Below are 9,140 nucleotides of genomic sequence, written 5' to 3'. Positions count from 1 at the left end.
CTGCTCCTTCCACCCCAGTCTGTGCTGCACTGTCTCAGTGCAAGTGGAGCATCTGTAGTAAAGGTAGAAGCTTATAGGACTTGGAAGATGTTTGAGAAACTCGTACATCTGCTACCAAATGATACTGTAAATACCAAATGTACAAATGCCAGTTTTGGATGTATTCTGCTTGCTTAAATCTTAAGAAGAACAGACAAAAAGCAAATGTGTGGAACTAATATTTTCATTCAGCATCACAAACAACTAACCATGTTACCCTGCACTAGCTGGTCTGTGGCAGTACTATTGAACCATTTTAACAAAAGAAAAGCTACCAAAAACTTCTGCTCTGAGGGCTTTCCATGGAAAATATCAGCCCAAAAATATTCAGTTCTGAAAGGTTTCATTAGCTTAGGGACATAGGGAGGTGAGTTGTGTAGAGGGTGTTACTTCCATGATCATTCTAGTACCCAGGGGTTTAGTTGGTTTGTCTTGTTTGGGCTTTGCTTTTTCCACTTTATTTTTGCAACTTACTCCTCAGTTAACAAAGTGGGGGGAAAATGTGTGTTCTTTTGTCAAAACTGGTAGGTACTAAACTCTTATTATTATTTAAACTTCTTTTTTCCTGTAGTTGTTTGACTTCTAAGAGTCCTTTCAACATCCATCTCTGTTGATGTGCATTGGTACATATATATATATACACATATATGTGTACACAAGTTCTCTTTCCTTTGACTTTAGCTTGACATTCTAAGGAATTCTAAGCTATCATACTCTTTGTTGACCTGTCTGTCTCCCTGTTTGTCAGCCCCCATTTGGTGAATTTGAGCCCCCTTGCCAAGCAAAACTAGGTTAGACCCAGTACTGAAAAAACTCAGAAATTAATTCCCTTAAATTTCATGGAAACCATTGGGAGAGGAACGGGACAGGAAATGGATACAAATAGCTTCCCCTATTGCCGCTAAAGTATAAGCTCAATGTTTTTTTCATCCTGACAGATGGCCAGTCATCACACACATCACTTGGCACCCATCCCAACACGTGCTGCCTGTTCTCCAGCCAGACGGGTAGGAGACAGAGAGATTTTTCGGGCATGCCATAGTGCATTTGGAGGTGGAGATGTGGAACTCTTGCAGTAAGAGATGTAGGAACAGATTGTACACATCTGTAGGAAACCATATTTTAGCATTTCTGCTGTCCAAGGAATATCTGACATCTATTTGGAAGGAAGTGAGGGTAATTATAAGAGGGTACATGGAGTGCTAAAGGGAAAAGGTCTTAAATATGTAGGAAACTGGGCTACATCAGTTCTGCCACTTATGGCATGACACAGTAACTTTCAGCCTTTGTTATTCCCATTCTGGAAACAATCCTGCACCATGGCTTTTGTCCATCAACAAACTTTTGATTCATGTTGTGTAGTTCCTTAGTTAGGGAAGGACTTTTTAGAGGGGTTTAATGCCCACTGCTTGCTGCAAGACTTAGAAAAGAACCTCTAAGAAAGCAGTTTAGTAAGGGGGAGCTCCATCCAGCAATTACAGCCAAGGACTAGAGTTCTGAGTGGAACAGAAAAAGGTTTGGGATCAGGGACTGGCAAGGAAAAGGAAGGATTTATACTGATTTTACCATTGATCAGCCTTTTATGTACCTATCTTCAACTGAATAAAATTGGCCATTGCCCCTGGTCCTTAAAGCCAAAAGCATATAGTATAAACTGCTGTAAAAATGCTCACTAGAAATAATACAGTTGAACCTAGCACAACTGGAAAGCATGCTGGTGCTCCTAGAGAATCTTTCAACACTTAGACCAAGGTTAAAGCACACAGTATCATTTTCTCTGCTTTTAATTCTAAAATGTTACAAAATTACTTCATCATCGAAGCATATATGGCTTACAAATATACATCAATGATTTGTTCAAAATGTGTTTATTTAGCTCATAGTATTCTCTCATCTCTTCAAAATTAAATATTTTAGAGCTCAGATGTCATTTGTTTTCAAAGCCAGTCTGGCTTGATATATCGGGTTTCCATAAATAGTACATTTAGGGTGGCCTCTCCTAGGACAGGCCTGAAGAAGAGCTCGTCAATAGCATCTGCATCAATGTCTCAAAGAGAGGTGATTACCTGAAGAATCCAAGCAAACCTTCCAAGGCTTCCAAGGAGCATTGTTGAGATAAACTCCATCAGGGCTTTCTGAGCTTCCTGCTGCAGTGTTTGTACATAAGGGAGACATTTCAGGACACGACATTCTGTTGAAACAAAAAGTAAAATAACGAATCCTGAGTAAACACTTCTGTTCTGTGCCCTTCATAGTGGGTGTCTGTATTTCTGGCTTATAGCACTACTTTCTCTGTAGAAAAAAACACTTTCTAACATAACTTTTGGAAAAAGAATATATGTGTAACTCAATAATTTGAATGAGCATTGGGCAGCATTGTAAGCACATTGGAATCTAGCCCATTACATTAAAATTCAGCTTTGAAAAAAGCAGGTAATTTTGACTCAGTACAGATGGAGAAGAAGTTTTGTAGTGTTGTCTACCTACCAAATGATGCTGAGATAGTAGTCTGGGCAGGTGGAAATACTCCAGGTCTGATCTACCCTACCCAGGTAACATCAGGAGATGGAGGTGATGGTTTGGAGCAGTGAGCAGGCTCGCAGCCTCAAGACGTAGGTTTCCAGTACACCCAGCCCCATCTCCATCCTACTGTTGCCTACAAGACTAACCTGGGGCACTGTGGTTCACCACACTATGTGGGTATCTTCATTTACAATCTAAAAAGAGCAAGAGGATTGCCTCAGCCATTTCTGAAGAAGGAGTGGTCTTTGCCCTGTGGAGTCATGGTCTTGAGCCTCAATCACATACCTCCCAAAGCCTGTGACCTGCTGGCTCACTGAGTGTTTTTGTGGGTGCCAGAACTCAGAGCTAAGGACACCCTGTGTTCATCCTTTGCCTCTGGAGGGATTGCCTTGTCATGTAGCTCTCAGCAACCTGTTGCCTCCTGTCCTCACTCTCTAAGGATAACAATATCTCTTCTTTCCTGGGATTGTTGCAGTCTGGACAGAAGGTAGAACATACCATTTGTCATCTTTTACAGCGACGGACTCCATACCTACCTGGAAGAGAATCTGAATATCTTACAGCAGGGAGTGTTTCACACAGGATCATTCATTTAAGTGTGGAAGTTCAGCATTCTTGCCTCGTGCCCTGTACCAGGGCAAAACCAACCTGGTTGGGTTTTCTTCTGTAAGTCTGTAATTGGCTGACTGTTGTCAGCCTTCAGCAATTCTCTTCTTCCTAAACATCACTTCCAGAGGAGAAGAAGTGTCAGCCAAACCTGCAACCTGGCTAGCCAGAAATGAAGAGTTTGAAAAAGTCATCATCTCCCCCAGGATTACCAGCAGCTGCAAGCTGTGAGGATGATTCCAAATATTAGATTTTTCATGGAAAGGAAATTGTCAGGATTTTGTGGATTCAGGATGAAGTTGAAATAGTTTATATCCCTTCAAATATGTTTAATTTCCCCATTTGGTCTTCTTTTCTATGTAACCAAACACTGGTTTTAATTTACATATAATGAGACACTTCTTATTCTGAGATCTGTTGTAATAATATTCAGTAAAACACATGTTTCCAGCTGAACTGTAACTCTCTTAGGAGTATCTTTTTTTTTAACAAAAGCCCTGTCACAGCCTTGATGGAGTTTTTGAATATATGCACACATAAATATGTATATCTATGGCACTGATATAATAACAGCACCGTGTTTCACTGTTCCCATCTCTTCACTGTGCAATCCCAATTGCTCTTCAGACAACTGTCAAAAACACAAGAATGTTTTCACCTCACTCTGTGCTGTTTCTGTGTGGCAGAACAGTCCTATTTCTTCCTCTGACTTATTGCCTGGGTCCTAGTAGAGAAGGCCTTGCAGCTGGACCCTTAACCCACAGACACTGAGACCACTCCAAAGCCACCCAGCCAAAGCTCCCCTGGGAAGAGCAGGGATGCCAATATGTTCTGGAGAGTCTGCATTCTGTTGATGTGAGGTGCCTGTTTCCCCTCAGGGGCTGGGTGTACAATTTCTTCTTCGCATGTTGTTGCTGGCCCAGATGTGGTCAATCAGTAACCCAGCCAGAGCCTCCCACATTGAGGTTCTGCACAGATTCTGTTGTTATTTCCAGCTCTGGGGCCCTCAGCATAAGAAGGACATGGACCTGCTGGAATGACTCCAGAGGACAGCCCTGAAGATGATCAGAGGGCTGGAACACCTCTCCTATGAACACAGGCTGAGAGAGCTGGGGTTGTTCAGCCTGGGGAAGAGAAGGCTTTAGAAAGACTTTATAGCAGCCTTCCAGTACCTAAATGGGCTTTACAAGAAAGCTGGAAAGGGACTTTTTACAAGGGCCTGTGGTGATAGGAGAAGGGGGAATGGCCTTGAACTGAAAGAAAGTAGGTAGGATTAGGCCAGATGTGTACAGAGCAATCCTTTACTGTGGGAGTGGTGAGGCACTGGAACAGCTTGCCCAGACATGTGAATGCCACATTCACAGCCCTGGAAGTTGGCCAGAAGGCCCGGCTGGATGGGGCTTTGAGGAACCTGGTCTAGTGGATAGTGTCACTCCTAATGACAGGGGGGTTGGACTAGGTGATCTTTAGTTTCCCTTCCAACCAAACCATTCTATGATTCTAGCAGGAGGACCTACACTCCATCATGCTGCCTGCCACCCTCTTGCCAAGGGGATTTTTCTAATGATAGTAAGCACAATATCTTTGTCACAAGAGATCACTCAGGGTACAAGCAAAGCTTTGCATAGTTGTATACTTCTTTTCCAAGCAATTGCTGATACAGCTGCATGCCTGGGTGTCCTGTTGAACTCCAGCTCATGACCCAGCTCTGGACTACTCTGTACCTGGCCCTTCCCCATTGCTTCAGTCAGTTTTGGTGGTCTTAAAAGAAGTAAAACATTAAGGGTGGTTATGAGGTTCCATAATCCAAGAGAGATGTTGCTCTCTTGGATTGTCAATTGTACCATTATCACTGCTGGTGGCTTCCTGAAATCCTCTTAGAACTGAAGCCTGCAAAAATATTAACATTTTGCCAAACATCAAGCCAAACCAGAAAAATTTGAAAATGTGTTGCAAATATGTAGAAAACATTTTCTGAGTTTGGTGGAAAGTGTTGAAAAACTATTAAAAATAGTAATTGTGAAACAACAGCTTTGTTTGCAGCAAAGGGTGGTTTGGGCTGTGTATAAACTCTGAGTACCTGTTTCAGCCCAGAGTTAGATGGTGAGTCTGTTTCATATGGAGGCTTCACTGAATCTAGGATTAACTGAAGTTCTCCAGGCTGCCTTCTGCAGCTCATGGAGAAATATTCCAGAGAATAGGGTCATCCCACCTAAGAGCTGAATGACACTGTGGAATGTGCTTGCAGACAGAATCAAGGGCTGCTGGCTCTCTCATACAGCACCCGGGGGAAGCAGCAGGCCTTAGAAGGCACAAATCCAGAACATAACCCTGCTTCTGCTACTTTCTACTTAGGTGAAAATTGCATTTTACCCACAGAGACAATAAAAATGCTAGCTAGTTAAACTGTGTAAGCTGCTGTAGATGAGGCCTTTCTCCTCTTATCATCCCCCTGGATATAACCAGTGGTTTCTTTCAGCCTGATTTTTTTGTGAAAAAAGTTTGCACTGAAATGAACTCTGCTGGTTTGATGCTGCAGCATAGACACTCAAGGCAATACCAAGCATCTGGATGACATTACACCTCAAGAATCAGAATTTGAATCCCATTGGAAACAAATATAAAGTCACACAGCCTTTGAGCAGCCTATAAACCATCCACCACGAGCAATATAATGGAACAACCGAAGCATTCAAGTATCCTTTTGGTGCAGTCCCAAGTATAGCACACTGCTGACAGTGCAGCCAAGAGCAGTGATTGCTGTGGAAGGAGCCAGGGGTCTGAGCCAGCGCAAGCTGGAGTCAATAAGTCTTTCCATTTACTTTAGTGTACTTAGAGCTCAGCTTTTACTGACTCATGCACTCCATGGTGCTGACCGAGGCAACCTTCCTTCCTAAGGAGCTTGAACTTGCCATCAGAAGCGAGAGGATGCAATCAGTAGTCCTAGTTTGCTCTGTGACTGCTGTGCCAGGGTTTCAATGTAGACATACTAAATTATATAAATAAAAGGATATAAATAAATAAAGGCTGTGTAACCTCAACACAGCATCCTTTTCCTCACTGATGAAAGTCAGATGGTTATTTTATCTTCTCCTCCAGTGAGGGAGCCTCTGTTAAAATACTTCTGATGTTCACATCACGTACCCAGGTACCATCTCTCCTTTGCTGTGAAGTGAGGGTGTGGCTGCTTTATTACCTTTGAACTGGAAATCAGTTTGAAGTGACACAGTTAATTCTTTATGACTTAAAATTTGTCTAATAGAGGTTGTTTTGGCTTACAGTGAGTGACCTACTGCACATGTCAAAGGAACCAAAATAAACCACATCAGGCAGAAAAACCGTTAAATAGTGGAATACAGGTTTTTGAGAACATTTAACTACATTCATAGAAAAGAATAAAACTAAACATTTGTCTATATGTAAATGAAAATGTCAAATATCTTTCTAGGCACATAATCATCTATGTAAGTTCTTGGAGGACTTAGCAGAATTAAAAAGAATAATTCCTTTAAGAGAGGCATATTATTTTGCACTTATGTCCAGGTCCCAGAATTTCCACAATAAATTCTTCATCTTCTGAACTTCTGCTAAAGATGCTCCTGCTGATGAGCTGCCCAGTTCATTCATAGCTGTCAAAGACTGACAAAGAGGATTTTTTTCAATAAACTAATGGCTGGAATCTCTCTCAGGTCAAAATCCACCCCTTCTTGTGCCACACCCAGAACACAAAGAGGGGCCCAGTTCTGTTGTATGAGGACAAACTGATCCTCCCAAGGCATGTGATAAAAGGAAGGTAAGTTTCTAATAAAAGTTGAAGTCTTCACCAGCACTTCAGAAGCTTTTCTGCATGTGGCTTCTGGTGTTTTCAGGACAACTCTTCTCCTGCCCAAACAAGGGCAGCCTTTGCTTCCTGTGGAGCAGTGGGGACTGCAGTGCTGCTGGTGCCACTAGGTCTCACTTCCATGCTCTTTGTTAAGGATCCGGTACAGGACGCTTTTAGAATGGTGTGTCTCACTCTGGCATTTCCCAGATTTCTCAGCTGGGATCTTGACAGCCATGGAGGCAGAGTTCCCTGTGGCAGGAAACAGCATGTCTGGAGCTATGTCAGCAGCAGGGGAGGGCATTTCTGCCATGCAGGGAGGCATTGTGTGCTAGCATACACATGGGCAGGTGCTGAAAAGTAGTATGACCCTGATCCATGAGGTTACCTTGAACTTTGCTTGCACCAGTGTGTTTCGAACAAGGCGTGGCTGCAGGTTGCTGTAGCCCCAGGGCAGCAGGTGGCGTGGGCCAGTCCTGGGGACAGTCCTGGGGATGGAAAACCTGTGTTTCAGAATTACCTCATGTTTCTGTGAGATTTGAGAGAGACTTCAGAGAAAGTCAGCTGTTGGAGCTCATGACAGTGTTCTCTCTTGCATTTCACAAATGATCATTTCAAACTCAGAATATGAGGGCTTAGAGTCATAGAATTGATTAGGTTGGAAAAAACCTTTAAGATCATCAAGGCCAGTCATTAACCCAGCACTGCCAAGTCCACCACTAAACCATGTCCTCAAGTGCCACATTTGCATGCTTTTAAATGCCTCCGGGAATGGTGTCTGGGCATCTGGGCAGCAATGCAGAACAAGACAACGTAAGACATCCAGTACAGTTTCCTCCTTAACTTCAGAATATTTCTCCCAGACAGGCCGTGTAATTAAATTTTCCTCATACAAACTGATGAAGAAAAAATGGCAATTCATACTGCTGTACATGTGAACTTCTATAGCAGCTCAAGAGCTGAATGATTGAATTGTCAGGACTCTTCACTCAACCTCAGGGAACACTAAGCAGCAGGAATGAAAGAAACTCTGCCTTAATAAGAAGAAATTGATACTTCAGGTTTTTGTTACTTCACACTCTCTTGCTTGCTCTTATACAGGGGAAAAGGTACTAAGTTTTTTTCACCAAGCATAATGTTTATGCATTCCTACCATTTGGGCTCTTAGCATGTTTTAGCAAAAACCGAGCATTAAAAACAACAGCCTGAAGGTCTTCATTTGACAGATCTCCAAGCCTTTGGCATGTAAAGGCCCCCCTCCATCAGATGCATAGCTGCAAATTTGGGTTTTGCTACAACAGGATTTTTTTTTTCCATGCTGGGCCATTTTAAAACTTTCATTTATTTACGTCTTCATGATATTTATGTTGCAAAATTTTCCCCTTCTGAGGAGTTAAAAAATGGAGAAAGAGGTGACTGCTCCAAAGTTGAGAAATTTAGGAGTGTAGTGCTGCTGAGGTGCAGCTACTACTGACTGCTGTGGAGGTCCAGGGCACACACAGCATTGAATACCTGGTGGGGTTTACTTGTTCACCTCCCCATTCATACAACAGCTCCCTGCTGCTGTCCATTCCTGGGGCTAGAGGAGCTTACATGGCAATCTTATCCTTACCTTGGCAGTAGCCAAACATGACTCTTTCAGGAAGAGTGTATGACATATACCACTCTTCTCATGGCTATTTTTCTTGTCTTCAATAATTTGCAGCTTAGGGAAATCCCAAACCAGAATGGTTTTGTGCATTTAATAACTTTCAAATAATTTCTAACCTATGCTCTTCTGCAGCCTGCTCCCAAAGCCACATGAACATCTACATCAGCCTATGTCAAGGAGCTCTGTGGATGCCTGTGAGCGAGATAAAACTTGATCAAACATGACATTTACTGGATCTGGTGCCTTCTTGCTCTTTTACTGTGAAGAAAAAAAAGGGAATCAATCAATCCATATTCACCCTCTCTATAGCTTGCTGTATTTTATAAATCTACTATTCGTTCATATGGGCTATAAGAAGGAAACAACTTCCTAGGAAACTGACAGCAGCCTGTCTGGAGTCACACCAGGTTGATATATGCACATATTCCTTGATTCAGTGACCTCTTATCTCTCTGCTCTCACTTGCAAACATTTAATTGGCCTATAAACATCCATATGACT

The 9,140-nt window shown here is 42.5% G+C and overlaps 1 pseudogene; it reads right to left on the bottom strand.

Moving 5' to 3' along the window:
- Positions 1-6,285: 6,285 nt before the first annotated feature.
- On the bottom strand, positions 6,286-8,103 carry LOC125322329 (annotated as a pseudogene).
- Between the last annotated feature and the right edge of the window lie 1,037 nt (positions 8,104-9,140).

The sequence above is a fragment of the Corvus hawaiiensis genome, chromosome 3 (assembly GCF_020740725.1).
Source record: "Corvus hawaiiensis isolate bCorHaw1 chromosome 3, bCorHaw1.pri.cur, whole genome shotgun sequence".
NCBI classification, from domain to species: domain Eukaryota; kingdom Metazoa; phylum Chordata; class Aves; order Passeriformes; family Corvidae; genus Corvus; species Corvus hawaiiensis.
The sequence above is the reverse complement of the archived record's forward strand: the minus strand, read 5'-3'. Positions and strand labels throughout refer to the sequence as shown.